This window comes from Protopterus annectens, chromosome 1.part1 (assembly GCF_019279795.1).
Source record: "Protopterus annectens isolate FY-2018-M chromosome 1.part1, PAN1.0, whole genome shotgun sequence".
Classification (NCBI taxonomy): Eukaryota; Metazoa; Chordata; order Ceratodontiformes; family Protopteridae; genus Protopterus; species Protopterus annectens.
Window position 1 is genome coordinate 1,367,781,750 of NC_056726.1, and position 19,881 is coordinate 1,367,801,630.

Genomic DNA, 19,881 nt, shown 5'->3' on the forward strand with positions numbered 1-19,881 from the left:
ATCGACAGGGACACGCGAGCCCCAGAAGATCGACAGCACAGACAGACACACACGGGACCTAGAAGATCGACAAGCAGAAGACCGATGGGTAAATATGAGGGCGGTGAAAGGCACGGTAAAAGGGGTAAATAGGGTGAAAGTAGAAGTAGGACGGGAGTTAGGGAAGGGGGGAAGAAGGTTAGGGAGCGGGGAGGGGTAAGTAGGTGGGAGGTGATAAGTGTAGGGGTTAGGGTGTCAGGGATAGTGTAGGATAAGTGAGGGGGGGATAGGGGTGGGGGGTAGCGGGGGTGTTAAGGTTAGGGTAGGGATAAGTGGGTGTGTTAGGGTAGGAAGTGATGGTGTAGGTAGGGGTTAGGGTGTATTTGGACCTTAGGGTTAGAGGTTAAGTTAGGGTAAGGGTTGTAGAGTAGTTGTAGGTGTGTGTGGTGTTGTGGGGTTTAGGTTTGTTGTGGTGTGCTTGTGTGTTGTGTTGTGTTTGTAATGTGTTTTTTTTTGTTTGTTGTTTGTGTGTTGTGTGGTAAGTGCGTTTTTTGTGTTGTGTGTTTCGGTTATCGGTTATTTCGTTGTCGGCATGATGGTTTTTTGTGTTTTGGTTACATGGTTATGTGGGTGGGTGATTGCGTTGTTTGTGTTGTTTTCGTTTATGTGAGGTAGAACCATATATATATATATATATATATATATATATATAATTGATATACATCCACTTTTATATCCACATGTATGCATATATATATATATATATATATATATGTATAGCTGAATAAATACATTTATATATATATATATATATATATATATATATATATACATAGATATATAGATATATAGATATAGATATATAGATATATAGATATATAGATATAAATATATGTATATATATACATAAATATACAGAAATATATGACAGCTACAAACACATGCAATCAAGGGGTCGTGCTGCTGCAAACTAGATGTCTAAATCTGAAGATGCACTCACTGGAAGAATTCCTCAAAATGGTGAACAATGACATTTGCACTGTAACAGAGACCTGGGTAAAGGCAGCAGGAAGTACCCCTGCACTACCAGCCTATAACACATTCCACAACATTTGGCTGCAGAACCTGGACTGAAGCTCCAAAGGTGGTGGCATATTCATATTCATTAAAGATCCACACACCTCCAGAATGGTAGACCAACATTATGCATTAAAGATCCTGCAGGCATAGCTAACATTAGGTAAGACAGTGGTTCAGGATGTAGCCTGCTATAGGTCCCCAAACATGTCGCAAGACTCACACTCCTTGTACATAAACATCCTGGAAAATATTATTGCCCAACCTAACACTCTCATTCTGGTTTACTTCAACTACCCCACCATTAACTGGGAAAGCTACACATGTACCGATGCACATGCCTATGACATCGACCTGGTCTTTCCTAACATGGGCGACTGTTGCTCTACATCAGCAGTCAACTCCTCCCTTGTTATATCTAAACACAAATTAATCACTTTTGGAAATCCATAGCCCTCCCACCTCCCTGCACAGGTAACCACCATGAACAGCCTTTCCGAGGCTAACTATGGCCTCATAAAAACAGAGGTGGCTAACCTCACAGCAGCCATATAAATGGAGACTAGTTGCATGACAGCTGAATCAAACAATAATGCACTATGAACACGTGCACAAATGCATGGATGCATGGATACCACCATACCTAATACAACCTGGACCCTCACCTCCAAGAAAACAAAGCTGATCTGGTGGTCCCCTGCCGTAAAGAAACTACAACAGAAGGAGGAAACCAATATGGAATAAGGTGAAGTCCCAAGACTGGAAATAAACCCTTATCAGCCTAGATTAAAAGTTCAGATCCCTCATCAAATACTGCAAAGTTAGCTGAGAGAACAGAATTGGATCACATAGTAAAGACAACCACAAGGCGTCATACAGTTATGTAAAGAATCTCCATGGCAATACCATGATTTGTTCTGAGCTACTAGACAATGGTGCCTCCCAGACTGAACCAGCAAATGATGCCAATATACTGGCTGACATATTGAGTGCAAAATTGACCCCTCTCACCCCCCCTCCAAAAGACCAATTACAATACCAGAACACTGCCAGGCACCCAGTATTACTGCAGCATCGATAAAACACCACTGTCCATGGACAAGAATACAGCTTCTATTGGACCTGACAAAATAACTGGCTGTGTTCTACATGAACTACAGATTAACCTGGCACCTCACCTGTGTGCCCTGTTCAAGCACAGCCTTATCTCAGGCTTTGTCCCTACTGAATTCTGCACTGCTACAATCACCCCTCTCCACAAATGAGGTGTGACTACAGACTCTGAGAAATACTGCCCCAGCTGCCTGACACATCTGTTACGTGAAGCTATGGAATGCATCATCATGTACCTACTAAACAGGGATATGGGAATCTGCAAACTCAGGATCCCACACAGTTTACTTTTGTGAAGGGAAGGTCATACCTGCTCAATCAACCTGGTGAACTTCTTGGCATCAGTCACTTGAGCTGTGGATGAAGGCAAGGTGGCACATACAGCCTACCTTGATCTGGACAAAGCCTTTGATAACATTCCCCACTCAGGAATCAAGCAACAAAAACTAAGCTAGGCATCAACCCGTTATCTCTAGATGGGAACAGAGGCACAAACACAGGGGTAGATTGGACATACTGCTGTCATACATTGAGGCAGTTGCAGATGTCACTGGGTTTGTTGTAACATCCTTTATGAGGAATATGACATTGGTAATACCAATAGATGTATTTACTGACTGCATTCGTTAAAGTCCACAATTGATTTACCAAGAACACCTACTGTCTGGGGAACAGACAAACCATAAGAGGCAGACATGTGGCTGGTCTGTGGACAGCATGTCAGTGGGAGGTATGTCAGAGACATAGCACTGTGAGTCATGATGTGACATACTAATTCATGTCCACACACTGTCAATCTATCAATCCACCATGTGTATAACAGCACTGATGACATAAAATCTGTTCAGAAATGTGGGGATATATCCCCCATGTTGGTTGGCTGTCTCCACATGTCCTGTGACATATTTCCACCTACTGTATGTGAATCTGTAGGCCACCACCTTTATAATGTCCCTCACACAGGCAAGGAAAAGGGGCAAGGGCCACATTAAGGAATGTCCCATATGTTGAAACTAGCAGCAGTGTCCAGGCCCATAGCACAATTCAATGTGGGCACCTACATAGCGGTATTGCTGTAGCAATACCTGACATCTGCACATCTGTACAGAGAACAGACAGAAAGTAGATTGCCAACAGGTTATGCATTAGGATGAATTTTTTGAAAGACAGACATCTGAAACTGAAAGGTATGCTATTACTACATGACAGCAGTCCTGAATGGCATGTCCTAAACACATAGTAGTCTACAGTTAATATCAACATATCAGATCAATATCCAATAGGCGATACATATACAGCTCAAACACTAAGAACAAGACAGTCAGTACTCAGGGTCTAGCTTTGCATGCAAGGGTGCATGGTTCCAGTACTACAATCTGCAATCTACCCTTACTTGGAAAGGTAGTGTTAAAAGTTCTAACATAATGATAAAATATGTGTTAAACTACTTTTGTCAACCAGTGCACTATAGCTGGTGTAACATGCAAGTGTGACTCCATATAACCTGGGATACTAACCATGTATGAAAAAAATCCAAAGAGAAAAGATTGTGGTACTATCCATGTATACTCAGGTGTTCCATACAGTATACTCACACCCCTTGCTACTGTAATGACAGCACATATAAGCATGTTATGTGCAGGGAATTAAACACACTTATTAAAGATGTCATTACCCTGCTATTTTATCAGACTGGAATGTGATCACTGGTTACCAGGGTTGAGCTATTCTTAGCAGGTTTCATCATTGCTTAAATCTAAATGCTAAGCAGATTTGCACACTGGTAAGCGAAGCCTACACGGTGTAAGTGCCTATTCATCTAATCATATGTTACATGTCCCACACTGAGCCTCTCCCCCTTAGCAACCATTACGCACTGGCCAGGTTGTCTTCTGACTGCCATTGACTTGCATGGCAGAATACTGATTTTAGTTAGAATGCTTATTTTAGGTTTATTTTATTAATTTCCCCCCGATCCCGTTTGCGCGTCACTGCCCTATGTTTAACCAGGTGAGATCTGCGAAGATAAAACTAAACGTTGTTTATTTTTTTTTTGCATTTTGTAATGCCAATGGCTTTCTACTTGGACATTGGCATGCTTACTCAGTGATATGCAGCCTTTATTTGGAGCTGTCGTGGCTCCATTTTGTAGATTGCTGACCTGTACTTGGTTACTAACCGAATACATTTCTGCACACTGCACTCGTCCTGCACTGATGGCTGCCAGCTTCCTGGATCACATATTACGCTCATTTGCATGGTTTTCATATGCAAATGAGGGTAATTTGCATACAGGAGCTCAGTCCGTGCAGGACTAGCCTAAGATCTCACATGCACATCCAGGGAGCTCGTTCCTAGATCGCACTCGGCCATATTGCCAGAAATAGCTCTTAAAATAATTCTGCATGCTATAATGGGCTTTGTAAATCCAGGGTAATGTTATACACATTCCTAGTATAATTAAAGTATGTGGTAATAGAGGTTTTGTGAAATACAGAGGACAACCAAAAACGTTTTTTTTTCTGTGGTAAATATGGTCATTTAATAAGCGAATGTGATAAAAGAAAATGTAGAAAAACAAAAAATGCAGTATAAAGCAATTCAAAACTCTGGAATCGTTAAGCTGCAATTCATGTATATAGTTAATTGCTTTTGCTTTTGTGTTGTATTAGTTAATTGTGTAATTAGGGGCAGAGGGGGTGTTCTCTTGTGTGGTCATAAACCTAACTGTTTTTTTGTGCCTGCTGTTTGTTGTCTGAAGAAGTTTGGTCATTGCACCAGACGAAAAGCAGCTTTTTTTCAATTTCTCAGTGTGGCATTGTATTTTGTTTTTTATTCTCTTGTCTATTAAGCTGTGGTGGTGCAGCGGTAGCATTGTTGCCTCACAGAAAGAGGTTCTCCCATTCAATTCTCAGCTGGAGTGCCTTCTGTGTGGAGTCTGCATGTCCTCCCCGTGTCCTTCCTGTGGTCGAATGGCATCTGAAAGACATGTGTGAATGGGCATGCCTTCGTTGGTGGTTGGGCATTGGGCTGCCACTGCAGCACTGTAAAAATCTACTGCCAATCAATAGTGGACCGGAGTTCCACTATGTCGACCCCTAACCAGGAAAAGCTGAAAGAAGAAGAACAACATTCTCTTGTCTATTAAAGAGCTGAATAGCTGAAGATTCCAGAGATTTGAAGTGCTTTATCCTGTATTTTTTTTTGTTTTTCTACAGTTTGTGGTGTTGGCATAAAAGAAAATGTTTTCTCTGTAGTAAACCAGGTCATGATGCAAAGACGTGAATTGAAGTGTGGTAACATGGGACATAGTTGGCTAGCATGTGATCGTGTCAGGATAATACAGAGATTATAGATAAAGAAGAATTAAATACGATAGTACAAAATACAGATATTAATAATAAACAAGAAAAGCAGATTGATACAAAACAAAGGCATTGTAATAAATACAAAAGAGGGGGAGAAAGATAAGGAAAAAATGTCAGTGATACAAGTGAGAAAGAATATACAAAGTGGCAGGTAATAAGAGGAAAACATAATTCTACAGGAAAGAGTGAGAGAAAAGAAAGTTTAAATATGTAATAAAGAAAGAAAAAAGGTAATGGATGAAAAATGTTTAAAATGATTTCATTTATAAGTTGAAAATTGTAGCTTTGAATGTTATTAGTATGAAAGATGTAAAAAGAAGGATAGGAATTTTAGAATGGTGTACTGTATTAGATGCTCATATTGTTATATTAGAAGACATACGATCATAAACAGAAGAAGAAGAAAGGTTACAAACAGAAAAATTATGGGGTGGACCAATTATCTAGAACATGGGTAAAGATGTATGTTCAGACATATGTATATATGGTCAAGAAAACATTAAAATATTAGATGTCACTTTAGTTGAGCTAGGACGGATAATGGTAGTAGACATAAGATGGAATACAAATTGATATTAAGGGTATCACAACTTGTCAGAGATTTCGGATATATGTCATGGCTTAAAAAGGCCCTTGTGGTCATTAGCCTAGTAAACACATATGAACCTATTTAGGGTGATTGCTATATATTCTTATGTTATAAAAAAAACGATAGAGGCAATGTTTAAAAAAGTCTTGATTATGTCGATGTAAATATGGATATTATATTTGTAGGTTCATTTTACTTCTAATCTAAGAATAGGAAAAAGATTAGTAGTGATGTTAAAACAGTATATGAAATGATGAGAAGGGCTGAACTGTATATATGGGACAATAAACACTTGACTTAGAAACAAAACTAAGACTGAAATTGATTATTTTCTCATATCAGATAGTTTAAATTTACACAGAAAGTGATGAAGAAGTCAGTATTTTCTGATCATATAGCTATACAGGTAAAATTATATGAGTAAAAAGATTATATAAGAATAGGTAAAGGAATCAAAAATTAAATGAAAGAGACTTAAAACAAGATGATAGGAAAGAGGTAAATAAATTATGGAAAGCTTATACAGGTATGAGAATGTTTTATAAAAATTGGACAAGTTGGTGCATAAATTTTAAAAAGTATAAGAAATGTTTCTTGGAAGATTTAGTGAATAATAGGAAAAAGAAAAAAATGGAATACAAAACATTAAGCCAATTTATATTTAGAGAGTTAATGCAAGATACAAGGACTTTTTTATGAAATGGAAAAGGATTTATATGAAACAAATCAAGAAAACAATAATCAGTTATACAAACAGATATATTGTTTACAAGGGAAAAAAGCAGTATATTATCTAAATAAATTAATGAAAGAAAATAAAAAAGTAATAAGAGAATTGAGAAACAAAAAAGAAAATAGTCATGGCAGAAGAAGCAATAAGTGAAATAATTAAAGGTACATAGTGCAATCTTTTGTTAAAAAATTAAAAGAAATCAGAAATATGACTTTAATAAATTAAATTAGCAAGACAAGGAAATGTTGGAACAAAGTATAAATATGAAAGAATTAGATGAAATATTAAAAGAAATTAATAGGAATACGACTACGGGATTAGATTGTGTCAAATATCATATTAACAAGAATATGAAGAATTGGCAGAAACTTTTATTTATAAGAGTTTTAAATTAATTGTTAGATTTAGGAATGATAGATAAGAAACTATGTATTGGTACAATAATATTTATATGGAAAAAGGGAGAAAGAGATTATATAAAGAACTGGAGACCAATAGTACTAAATAATACAGACAGTAAAATATTCAGGAGAATTATAACAAAAAAAAGATTAACAAATAAAACAGATACACTACTTGATTAGACAGTATTTGGGAGAAATGGAAAAGAAAGTCAAGACTTATTTTGGTTGATGAAGGAGGTAACAGATGATATTATAAATAAGAGAAAAGAAGCAAAGATTATGATAGGAGACTTAAGCAAGGCGTTTGACAAAATACAATACAAATCACTATGGGATATTTTAGAGGCATATAATATAAGTAAGAAAATAATACAAGTAATCAAGTCAGTGTATGAAAGAAATAATGTTAAATTAAATGTCAATGGATGGAGTGAAGAAATAAATATAGAATGTGGAATAAGACAGGGATGCCCATGTAGCAGCATCATTTTTGCATTAGTTATGAGCACAATAGTGACAAAGATCAATCAAATGACACATAACACAGGATATAAGATAGTAAATGAAATACGATCACCTATAATGTATACATATGCATATGACATTCCCTGGGATTCAGCAAACTTCTGTGCAGGAATAGCTTATTCCTGCATGGAAGGGATTGTTCCCATGCAGCACGGCAGTACGCCATGCATATGTATGAAGGCACGCTGCCGTGCTCTAAAATGGACATGGCTCTGTGTGTGAGTGTAGGGGCGTGTCCGAGAGCAGTGGTCTCACAATACATATGCCCCCTGCACTTGCCGTTCAACAATTCAAAATGAATAAAAGTCTCCACAGACACTTTAGTGTCTGTGGAGAAAATAAGAGACAGCCATACCTCCAATTTTACAGATCTTCGCAGAATGTCTAGATTAGTGCTTCATATTTTTGGTGTGTTCCTCTAAAATCTGCACCTGTCTGGCAAATAGCTGTGAATTGAAGTCATTAAATAATGACAAATATTTAATTTAAGACTCTACATCCACAGAAAATACATGCTAATCCAAAACCTGTAATTCTATCAATGTTCTAAATTTCAAACAGCAATATTTAAAATATATTCCTTATTTTTTTTTTCTTGTGTGCAATAAAGTATAAGTGTAGCTACGTGGGTTTGCCCATCACGCAGCTATGCATAGCAGAGTTTAAACATCAAAAGAAGCTAGATAGAACTATCCACAGTACTAACAGTGAAACTGGCATAGCATTCGCCTAGAATGCAGTCAGTCATGGTTTGAACCCCACAGCAGTCCATGCATTCTCATATGTGAAACAGAACTAAAATGCATTTTTCATAAATAGGTAGCAAATATTATTATGTATATACTAACCAGGGTGGTGAGCAGCTTTAAACTTGAGGTATCAATGAAATTTAAAGTTTAAGCAAGATTTAGCATAGCTAAGCGGATTTGCACACTGGTAAGTAGGGCTAAGCATCTACCCCTTTAAACAATAGTTATCTTAGCTAAGCAGGTTTGCCTGGTGCTTAGCTTAGCCCAGCAGTTTCAAAACTGTCCAATCATGGTAAAGGGTGGGAAATTAGCCCTATTCAAACCACACAGACAGGTATACAGCTCATAACCAGTTGTAGCTCCCCACTGTAGGTACTATAGCAGGCGTTGGGTAATGTGTGCACTTTCGGGCGCACTGCTGAGGCATTCAGGAGCCCTGGGACATGGTTGGACTCCTCATTAAAGACCATGAAGGGTGACTGCTGCAGGACCAGTACCAAAGCTCCCAATACAAAGCAGAGGCCTGGAACCAACTTACCCGAGATCTCTCCACTGTCACTCGCATCCCTCGGACTGATGAGCAGGTCCGGCACAACTTTGCCAACTTGAAGCAGAGGAAGAAGGACATTTTGGACTAGTGGTTCCAAGATGCGAGAGCGGGGAATGCTTCAGCCATGTGTGTTAGTCAAAATAAGTGTTTTCCAAAGTACAGCCTGTGTATGCGATGGAAAGGTATGCATAAATGTTTTCTCTTATCTCCTGTACAGCTACAGATGAGAGGGCTGTGAACTTGGAAGCCCATGCCAGCAGGCTGTAACAGTTGCGTTGCGAGGCTGGTGAGTAACAATCTAGCTGGTATTAGGTAGGGCAAATAAATAAATGTAGTAGAATGTCACCTTGCAGTATTTAAAAACGGATATGGTTTTTAGTGACTGAAGAAGCCAGTAGGAGAGTAATAGTGACATACATGTTATATATATCAATAAAAGTGCAATTATCTGTCAATAAAAGTGAAAACCCCAGAGTGGTTGTGTTTACTCTGGTATTGTATGACTGGAAAGTTTCATGCACCAAGATCTGATATCAGAATAGTAATGTTGTGTTATCCACTGTTTTCAACACTGTGCTATATCGAAAGGAATGTATAGGAATGTATATAAAAGAATGTTGTAATCACAAGGTCAGACTGTATAACCAAGAGAGAATGTTTTATTTATTTATTTCCAGTTTGATGACTGGGGATGTCCACTGGGCTCAGGGAGCCCGTTTTCAGTGAAGGCCCAGGGGGAAAAGCTCCATGTTACAAAGTTTAGATACAGATACAATATAGAAAAGAAGACCAATTTACAATTATGTTTCATGCTAGAGAGCAGGTGTAATTTCTTAGGTACATGTTACCTTTAGATACAGACACAATATTATTAATGAACAATTTACAGTTACATTTCATGTTAGAGAGCAGGTGTAATTTCTTAGGTACATGTTACCTTTAGATACAGACACAATATTATTAATGAACAATTTACAGTTACATTTCATGTAAGAGAGTAGGTGTCATTTCTTAGTTACATGTTACCTTTAGATACAGACACAATATTATTAATGAACAATTTACAGTTACAGTTCATGTTAGAGAACAGGTGTAAATTCTTAGGTACATGTTGCTTTTAGATACAGACACAATATTATTAATGAACAATTTACAGTTACATTTCATGTTAGAGAGCAGGTTTAAATTCTTAGGTACATGTTACCTTTAGATACAGACATGATATTATTAATGAACAATTTACAGTTACAGCTCATGTTAGAGAGCAGGTGTAAATTCTTAGGTACATGGTACAAATTTGATATTTACAATATGTACATATGTGTGGTAGCCTATAGATCATAGCTAGAGATGCTAGTAATCATAGCTGGAGATGGGTTTAGAGGTGGAGAGAAAATTATAGGACTAGGTGGGGAGAATGCAGTTGCATTTTCTGATAGAATAAAGGTCGGAATGCAACTGAAATTTAATGTTTTCAAAGTTTGCACAGGTCCTTAGAGAGGAAGGAAGAGAATTCCACGTTTTTGCTAAGGAAAAGGATAGCAGGAGTTGACCAGCAGGGCGAGTGGGTTTTCGGACACAGATTAGGTTTTGGTGAGTAGATCTGAGAGTTCTCTGAGGGATGTAGTGGAGAAGGATGTTGCATAGAGCAGGGCACTTAGAGGGTTGAAAGATTAGTTTATGGGCTGTGGTAATCTGAAGATAGTCTAGATGGTTGGAGAGTTCAAGCCAGTGTAACAAATTAAGGGGAATACAGTGATGGGAGGAGCGAGTCTGCATATCCTCCCTGTGGTTGGGTGGGCGTTAGAAAGACATCCGTAAATGGGCGTGCCTTCATTGAAGGTTGAATGTCGAGCTGGCACCTCAGTGTTTGTCAAAATCTACTGCCAATCATTAGTGGACCGGAGTTCCGCTGTGGCGACCCCTAACCGGGAAAAGCCAAAAGACAACAACAACAGTGATGGGAGGAGTATTTGGCTTTGGTGACAAATTTAGAAATCTTACTATAACAGACTTCCAATTTTGAAGTGAGTGTGGCAAATAAGTTAGTTAATCGAGGAGCACCATACATTAGTGAGGGGAGTAGATAGGTAGTGGCAAGCATTTGTCTGGTGGAGGGAGAGAGAAATTGGATGTTCCTGTATAGCATACCAAGTTTTATATGAGTTTTCTTAATGTTTTGCTGGATGTGAGTGTCAAATTTCAGGTTTTCATCAATAGTGACCCCAAGTAGTTTGACAAAGGGAACAACCTCTTTAGTGGATTTGTTTTGGCTAATGATTTGGAATTAGTTTTTATCATGAGGGGAAGCATCTGAGGGAGAGAATAATACTATTTTGGATTTATTGGCATTTAGTGAGACGTATTTCTGAAGCATCCAATTTTCAGTGGTGGAGAAAGCAGCTTGGGTCAGTGTCCGAAGCTCTGGGAGGCTGGTGACACTGCAGATTAATGTGGAATTGTCTGCCTATTGTACAATTTTGGTATTGGGTATGGCTTTGTGGAAATTGTTAATAAAGATGTTAAACAGCATTGGACCAAGTATGGATCCCTGGGGAACCCCAGTGGGGGTGGGAAAGAAGGTTGAAGTGCCTGTCCCCCATTTCACACCTTGAGATCTACTGGAAAGGTAGCTGGAGAACCAGGATAAGGTATTCTGGGAGAGATTAAGGTCAGACAGATGGTTTAGGAGATAGGTGTGGGAGATGGTATCAAATGCCTTTTTACAGATCTAGAAGACAAGTAGAAACTATTTTCCAGAGTCCCGGGCAAGATTTATTGTGTCTAGGCAGGAGAGAAGTGCAGTGGTTGTATTATGGCCTGGATGGAAGCAGTATTGTGTTGGAGTGATTAGTTGGTTATTGACTAAGAATGGCATGAGCTGAATGTAAATGCATTTTTCTATTAGTTTGGAAATTGGGGAGAGGATGGCTATGGGGTGGAAATTGGAGATCTTATTGTTTTTACCTCCTTTATGGAGAGGTAGAATGAAGGCAGTGCACCATAGTTTGGGAACATGAGATTCTAGCATGGATCTATCAATCAGGATGCTAATGGGAAGAGCAATACCATCTGCGGCTATTTTTAGGAAGGAGGATGGGATATTGTCAGGGGCACTGGAGCAAGGTTTTAATTTGGAGAGTAATTTTTTTATATAGGATGTTGAGATGGGTTTAAGGTTGAATATACGCTGAGGGTTGGGGGCGGAAGGTGTTGTAGGTGGTGGTGACGAAAGGGTGGATTGAGGGGAGGGGTTATTGTTGGAGAAGGTTTTGGTCAGTACAGCTATGGAGTTAGTGAAAAAGGAGTTGAATAGAGAGGCTATTTCAAGGTCAGATTTTCTGGTGTCAGGGCAGGGGTTGCTTTAGGTACCTGGGTTGAGAAGAGAATTAATGGAGTCAGAATTGTTTGGGGCTTTTAGATTGGTTAGATTGGAGTTTAATATAGTAGGGCTTTTTGTCTCTGATGATTTGTATTTTAGCAAGGTTGCGGAGTTGTTTATATTTAAGAAAAGATTCAGGCTGCTTGTTTTTATGGTATGTTTTCCAGGATTGGTCTCTTTGCAGCATAAGTTTTTTGGTATATTTGGTTAGCCAAGGGGCGGATTTGTTTTTTACTCTTTTTGTTATTGGTGGTGCTAGGAAGTTGAGGATGTTTAAGAAGGAAGAGTTGAAAAATTGTATGGCATTATCTAGTGGAAGGGTTTTTAGTGGGTTCCAATTTATTTGTTTCAGGGAATTAGAGAAGGTAGTTAGGTCAAAGTGTGTGAGGTTACATGTATGGATGACTTGGTGTAGGTGAGGAGAGGACAGGCTAGCTTGGTAGATAAATGCTGACAAGTGGTCTCCTATAGGGTCGGGTGTGATGCCAGAGTTAACAATTTTATTGGGATGGGAAGCTAGGATCCAGTCTAGTGTGGTACCTGGGGGGGTTGTTTTATTGGGCCTGTTGATGGAGTTAGTAATTTGTGTATAGTTAAGTAGCTTGATGGATATGGTGGGATTGGTGTTATTGATTTTATTCCAATCAATGTTTACGTCTCCACGTATATAGGTCTCCTGCTTAATATTGGTCGAGGCCCAGAAGAGTATGTCCTCCAGAGTAGTGGTGTTGTTGCCATGGGGGATATAGAGAGCAATGATACAAATGCTTTTGTGGTTATTTACTTTTAGTAGGCCTGTTACTAGTTCTGCATTATTGAATGTGGGGTTAGGATTAGGTATGGAGTGATGGATAGTAGGTAAGAGTTGATTAAGGCTACCCCACCACCTTTTCTGTTTGGGCAGTCGTGTCTGAGGGATTGGAATCCAGGAGGAAGGATTTCAGAGTCACTAATGGGAAGTTTTAGCCATGTTTCTCAAATGGCTACAATGTCAGGTTGATTGTAGTTCAACCAGGCTTGGAATTGGATTACTTTATTTCTTAAACTTTGTGCATTAATGGTGAAGAATTTGAGGTATTTATGGTTAGCTTTATAGTTTGAGGTGGGGAGATTAGCAGTACAGGTAGTGTTTGGTCCAGGATTTGGATGCATGTCTCCAGCTAAGCAGAGGTAGTTGAGGAAGAGTAGTAGTATTTTTGATTTGGTGCTTCGTAGTTGTGAGATGTAAAGTATTAGCTTAGGAGTGTAGTACTTAGTTGAGGGGAGAAATCATTTTATTTTGAAGTGGTGGAGTGGATTGGATTGAACTAGTGAAGCGGATATGTTGCGGAAGAGTGTTTTTGACTGATAAGAAAGGAGGGTGGGAGTGAGGGGATATGATAGGAAGGATGTGTGGAGTAGGTTGTGGGAGTAGGAGGTAGTGAGATATAAAGGGAATAAGACTAAAATGCAGATAGTTGGGGTGAGAATGGTTTAGAACGAAAACATTCAAGGAAGTGACCACAGTTTCTCAATAGCTTGTTCTGATGAAACACAAACTTGTATCTTTAGCAGAAACAGCCACGGTACAAATCCCAGGAATGATAGTAAGCTGTATGCATAATTTCAAGTAGGATTTTGTGAATATGTGTAGAAACGGTCGGGTAGTGTCAACATAAATTCCCTCCACAGATCTTCCAGGTGAAAGATGGTATAACATAGCTATAAGAAGCATGTAGTAATAATGTGTCCAGCACCCACAGTCCAACCCCAAGGCAGCAAATGATAGCAAGAAAAGTGCATACAGCAAGTGGTCTCCCCCAAGAAATGTCCAAAAGTGTCATGCTGTCACAGCTACTGGTCCCTGCTGCCAAAAACCAGGGTGACGCGACAGAAATCAAGGCAGAGTATGTCAGTAGTACACACACACACACACACACACACACACACACACACACACACACACACACACACACACACACACACACACACACACACACACACACAAACACACACATACTCTATGAGTGCACATATGTAACACTGACTATGTGAATATGGGTAGAAACAGTTATGTAGTATTAACAAACATTCCCTCTACAGGTCTCCAGGTAAGAGAATGTATAAAGTAGCTATACAAAGGCTGTAATTATACTGTGTACAAACATACCACTGCCCAACTCAATGCCATAGTTGTAATAATACCTGTAGAGTAATGAGTAGAGAAATTATCATTAAAATTTTGACCACTACAAGAATCTACATTTGTTGACTGACATCTCTCTCTCTCTCCCTCAACTTATCTTCATCAATAATCTAAACACATAAATGAATTGGTATGTTTTCCACCAAACCTACTGTTGGGCCATGTGTCCTGTTGTTCTACAAATGTTGAAATGTATTCCAATTAATGTTCCCTGTTCAAAATTATCATGGGTGGCCTGTTGCTATCAATGTAAGCTGCATGCTGGTGTAATGCCCACTGTAGTTCCATATATGCATGTATTCTGTTTGCTATGCAAATGTACTAAATCTGTTGTTTTGGGTTAATGGGAATACTCATGTATGTTGTTATAACTAATCCTGGAATGTGTTTATCATTACTAGCTAGCATCTGTTCTAAAAGTACAACAGCATAGCACGTCAGAGAATGCCAGTCCCAGTGAATCTGCCTCTCCCTACTCATCTGTCCATGGCACCAGGCCCCAGCATGTCTGGGCCCCACACCGGGACCTCCTTGTCTGCTAGTCGTGCACCACCTTCAGGTGGAACCATCTCAGGGGATGGGGTTGGTTCCCCCCTGGACACGGGTGTGGACAGGATCCTGTCACCCAAAGCCAGGTCCAGGGTTTGGTGCATAGCGAGCTATGCAAGGAGTTGAGAGATCTGCTATGCCAGCTTGAGGTCTGGGTGATGCAATTAGAGGGCCAGCCTGCCCATCCTGCTCAGCCCCCAGCACAGTCACCTTCAGGGCTGTGAAGGTGCAGTGGTGACTGCCCATGGGTGGGGACCTTAGTCCCACTGTATCCATTTGGGGGCTCGTCGGCTTCCGATTACCAAACACCGCTCCCCGTCGAAGGTGTTTACCCCCCACATGTGTCATATACTGCCCCTATATGGTCCACAGCAATTTACCACTAAGCCATCTGAGCTGTAGATATGTCTGATGTTGATTCAAACAAATCATGCAGCACAGTCATTCAACAGTAGGAAAAATGTATGTGTGTGTATATACATATATATATATATATATATATATATATATATATATATATATATATATATATATATATATATATATATATATATATATATATATATATATATAAATTCATTTTATAATCTTGAAATACTAAAATGTCGAATTTCAGTATCTGGAGACTATAAAGCCAAAACCTTACAAACCCGAAACATCACAACCACGAAAGTCAAAGCCACGAATATATATATATATATATATATATATATATATATATATATATATATATATATATACATATATATATATATATATATATATATATATATATATATATATATATATATATATATATATATATATATATATATATATATATATATATATATATATATATATATATCTATATCTATATATATATATATGTATATGTGTGTGTGTGTGTGTGTGTGTGCATGTGTGTTATACATATATATATAAACCCTGTCACTGGGGATACAAAAGCCAGTGCATTTTTTTGTGCCAGTCCCAAGCCTGGATTAATGGGGAGGGTTGCATCAGGAAGGGTATTAGGTGTAAATTTTTTCCAAATTATACATGCGGACAACAGTACAGATACACATACCGAATTGGTCGAGGCCCGGGTTAACAATGACTGCCACCAGTACTGATGGCCAACAGGGTGCTAGCAAAAATTGGGCTACTGTTGGCTGAAGGAGGAGAAGAGGGGGAAGGAATGTCTGAAGGCAGGTAAAGGCTACAACTGTGATAGTGAGGGTCGGAACTTTGAATGTTGGCAGTATGACTGGTATAGGGAGAGAGCTAGCTGATATGATGGACAGAAGGGATTTTGGCATATTGTGTGTGCAAGAGACCAGATGGAAGGGTAGCAAGGCTAGGTGTATCGGAGGCGGGTTCAAATTGTTTTATCATGGTTTGGATGGGAGGAGAAATGGCGTAGGGGTTATCCTGAAGGAACAGTATGCTGTATTTGGAGGTGAAAAGAGTGTCGGATAGAGTGATGTTTATGAAGCTGAAAATTGATGGTGTAATGATGAATGCTGTTAGTGCATATGCTCCACAAGTTGGGTGTGCAATGGATGAGAAAGAAAATTTTGGAGTGAGTTGGATGACGTTATGATGACTGTACCCAAGGGTGAGGGAATGGTGATTGGAGCAGATTTCAATGGACATGTTGGTGAAGGGAACAGAGGGGATTTGGAAGTGATGGGTAGATATGGTGTTAAGCAAAGGAATGCAGAAGATCAGATGGTAGTGGATTTTGTGAAAAGGATGGACATGGTTCTGGTAAATACGTATTTTAACAAGAGGGAGTAGCATAGTGTGACATACAAAACTGGAGGAAGATGCACACAGGTGGATTATATCTTATGTAGAAGGGCCAGTCTGAAGGAGATTGGAGACTGTAAAGTGGTGGCAGGGGAAAGTGTAGTAAGCAGCATAGGGAGGTGGTTTGTAGGATGACACTGGTGAACAAGACGAGGAGGAGGAGTGTGAGGGCAGTACCAAGGATCAAATAGTGGAAACTGAAAAGGGCTAATTGTGAGGTGGAGTTCAGGGAAGAGTTAAGGCAGGCACTGGGTGGCAGTGAAAAGTTACTGAATAGCTGAGTAACTACAGCAGAGCTAGTAAGGGAGATGGCTAGAAAGGTGCTTGGTGTGACATCTGGAAAGAGGAAGGAGGACAAGGAGACCTGGTGGTGGATGAAGAAGTACAGGAGAGTATACAGAGAAAGAGGTTGGTGAAGAAGAAGTGGGATTGTCAGAGAGATGAAGAAAGTAGACAAGAGTATAAGGAGATGAGGTGCATGGCAAAGAGAGGGGTGGCGAAGGCTAAGGATAAGGCGTATGAAGAATTGTATATAAGGTTGGTCACTAAGGTAGGAGAAAAAAACCTGTACCGATTGGCTAGACAGTGGGACCGAGCTAGTAAAGATGTGCAGCAAGTAAGGGTGATAAAGATAATGAGGGAAACAACTCACAAGCAAGGAGTGTGCTAAGCAGATGGAAAGAGTACTTTGAAGGGCTGATGAATGAAGAGAATGAGAGGGAGAGAAGGTTGTGTGGATAGTGAATCATGAAGTGCAGTGGATTAGCAAGGAGGAAGTAAGGATAGCTATGAAGAGGATGAAAAATGGAAAGGCTGTTGGTCCAGATGACATACCTGTGGAAGCATGGAGGTGTTTAGGTGAAAAGGCAGTGGAGCTTTTAACTAGATTGTTTAATGAAATCTTGCAAAGTGAGAGGATGCCTGAGGAATGGAGAAAATGTGTTTTGGTACCAATTTTTAAGAATAAGGGTGATGTGCAGAGCTGTAGTAACTACAGAGGGATTAAAATGATCAGTCACAGCATAAAGTTATGGGAAAGAGTATTGGAAGCTATGTTAAGGAGGCAGGTGATGATTAGTGATCAGCAGTATGGCTTCATGCCAGGAAAGAGTACTACAGATGCAATGTTTGCTCTGAGAGTGTTGATGGAGAAGTACAGAGAAGGTCAGAAGGAGTTGCATTGTGTCTTTGTGGACTTAGAGAAAGCATATGACAGGGTGCCTAGAGAAGAGCTATGGTATTGGATGAGGAAGTCAGGAGTGTCAGAAAAGTATATAAGAGTGGTACAGGATATGAACGAGGGTAGATTGACAGCGGTGAGGTCTGCAGTGGGAGTGATGGATGCATTTAAGGTGCAATGGTGATGGACAGGTTGACGGACGAGACCAGACAGGCATCCCTGTGGACTATGATGTTTGCAGATGACATTGTGATCTGTAGTGAAAGTAAAGAACAGGTGGAGGAAACCATGGATAGGTGGAGATATGCTCTAGAGAGAAGAGGAATGAAGATCAGCGGGAATAAAACAGAATATATGTGTGTGAATGAGAGGGAAGATAGACGGATGGTGAGGATGCAGGGAGTAGAGGTGGCGAAGGTGTATTAGTTAAAATACTTGGGATTAACAGTTCAGAGTAATGGTGAGTGTGGAATAGAGGTGAAGTAAAGAGTATAGGCAGGATGGAGTGTCAGGAGTGATTTGTGACAGACGAGTACCAGTAAGAGGGAAAGGGAAGGTCTACAAGAGGATAGTGAGACCAGCTATGTTATATGGGTTGGAGTCAGTGGCATTGACAAAAAGGCAGGAGTCAGAGCTAGACGTGGCATAGTTAAAGATGTTAAGATTTGCACTGGGTGTGACAAGGGTGGACCAGATTAGGAATAAGTATATTAGAGGGTCAGTCCAGGTTGGAAGGTTTGGAGACAAAGCCAGAGAGGCAAGATTACATTGGTTTTGACATGTGCTGAGGAGGGATGCAGAGTATATTGGGAAAAAGATGCTAGGAATGAAGTTGCCAGGTAACAGGAGAAGAGGAAAACCTAAGATAAGGTTTATGGATGTGGTGAGAGAGAACATGCAGGTGGTTGGTGTGGCAGAGCAATATGCACAGGACAGGAAGAAATGGAAACAGATTATCTGCTGTGTTGACCCCTAATGGGAGCAGCCAAAAAAAAAAGATATATATATATATATATATATATATATATATATATATATATATATATATATATATATATATATATTTTGCTATCAAAAGTATGAATGGCACTACGTCAACTGTCATATACTCGAACATGGAAGGTCGTAATCGGTAATGTCAAAGACAAAATAATCAGTCTAGGAATGGTTTAACATGGGTTGAGGTAGGTGTTCAGTATTATTCCGAACTACAAACATCTCCCCTACCTCGACCCATGTTAAAATCATTCCTAGATTGATTATTTTGTCTTCGACATTACCGATTACGACCTTCCATGTTCGAGTATATGATAGTCGACTTAGTGCCATTCACACTTTTGATAGTAAACCTATATATATATATATATATATATATATATATATATATATATATATATATACACACACACATAGTTCACAAAGTCAGTGTGCCAAACAAGTCACAGCCCTTAAGGCTAAACAACATACCTGATACACTTGTAATACGTGACTCTATAGTCAGACACACTGACGTCCTGCTCAGCAGGCTGAACAAGGAAAAGGTCACAGTAAGCTGCCTGGCGGGTGCTGGAATCTGCCACATAACACAAGCACTCAGGTCACTCCAAAGCAGGTACAATTATGACTCAGTCATTGTCCATGCTGGTGTGAATGACTTGAGATGTACCTCCCTGGACTACATGAAAAGAGACATAGAGGAGCTCT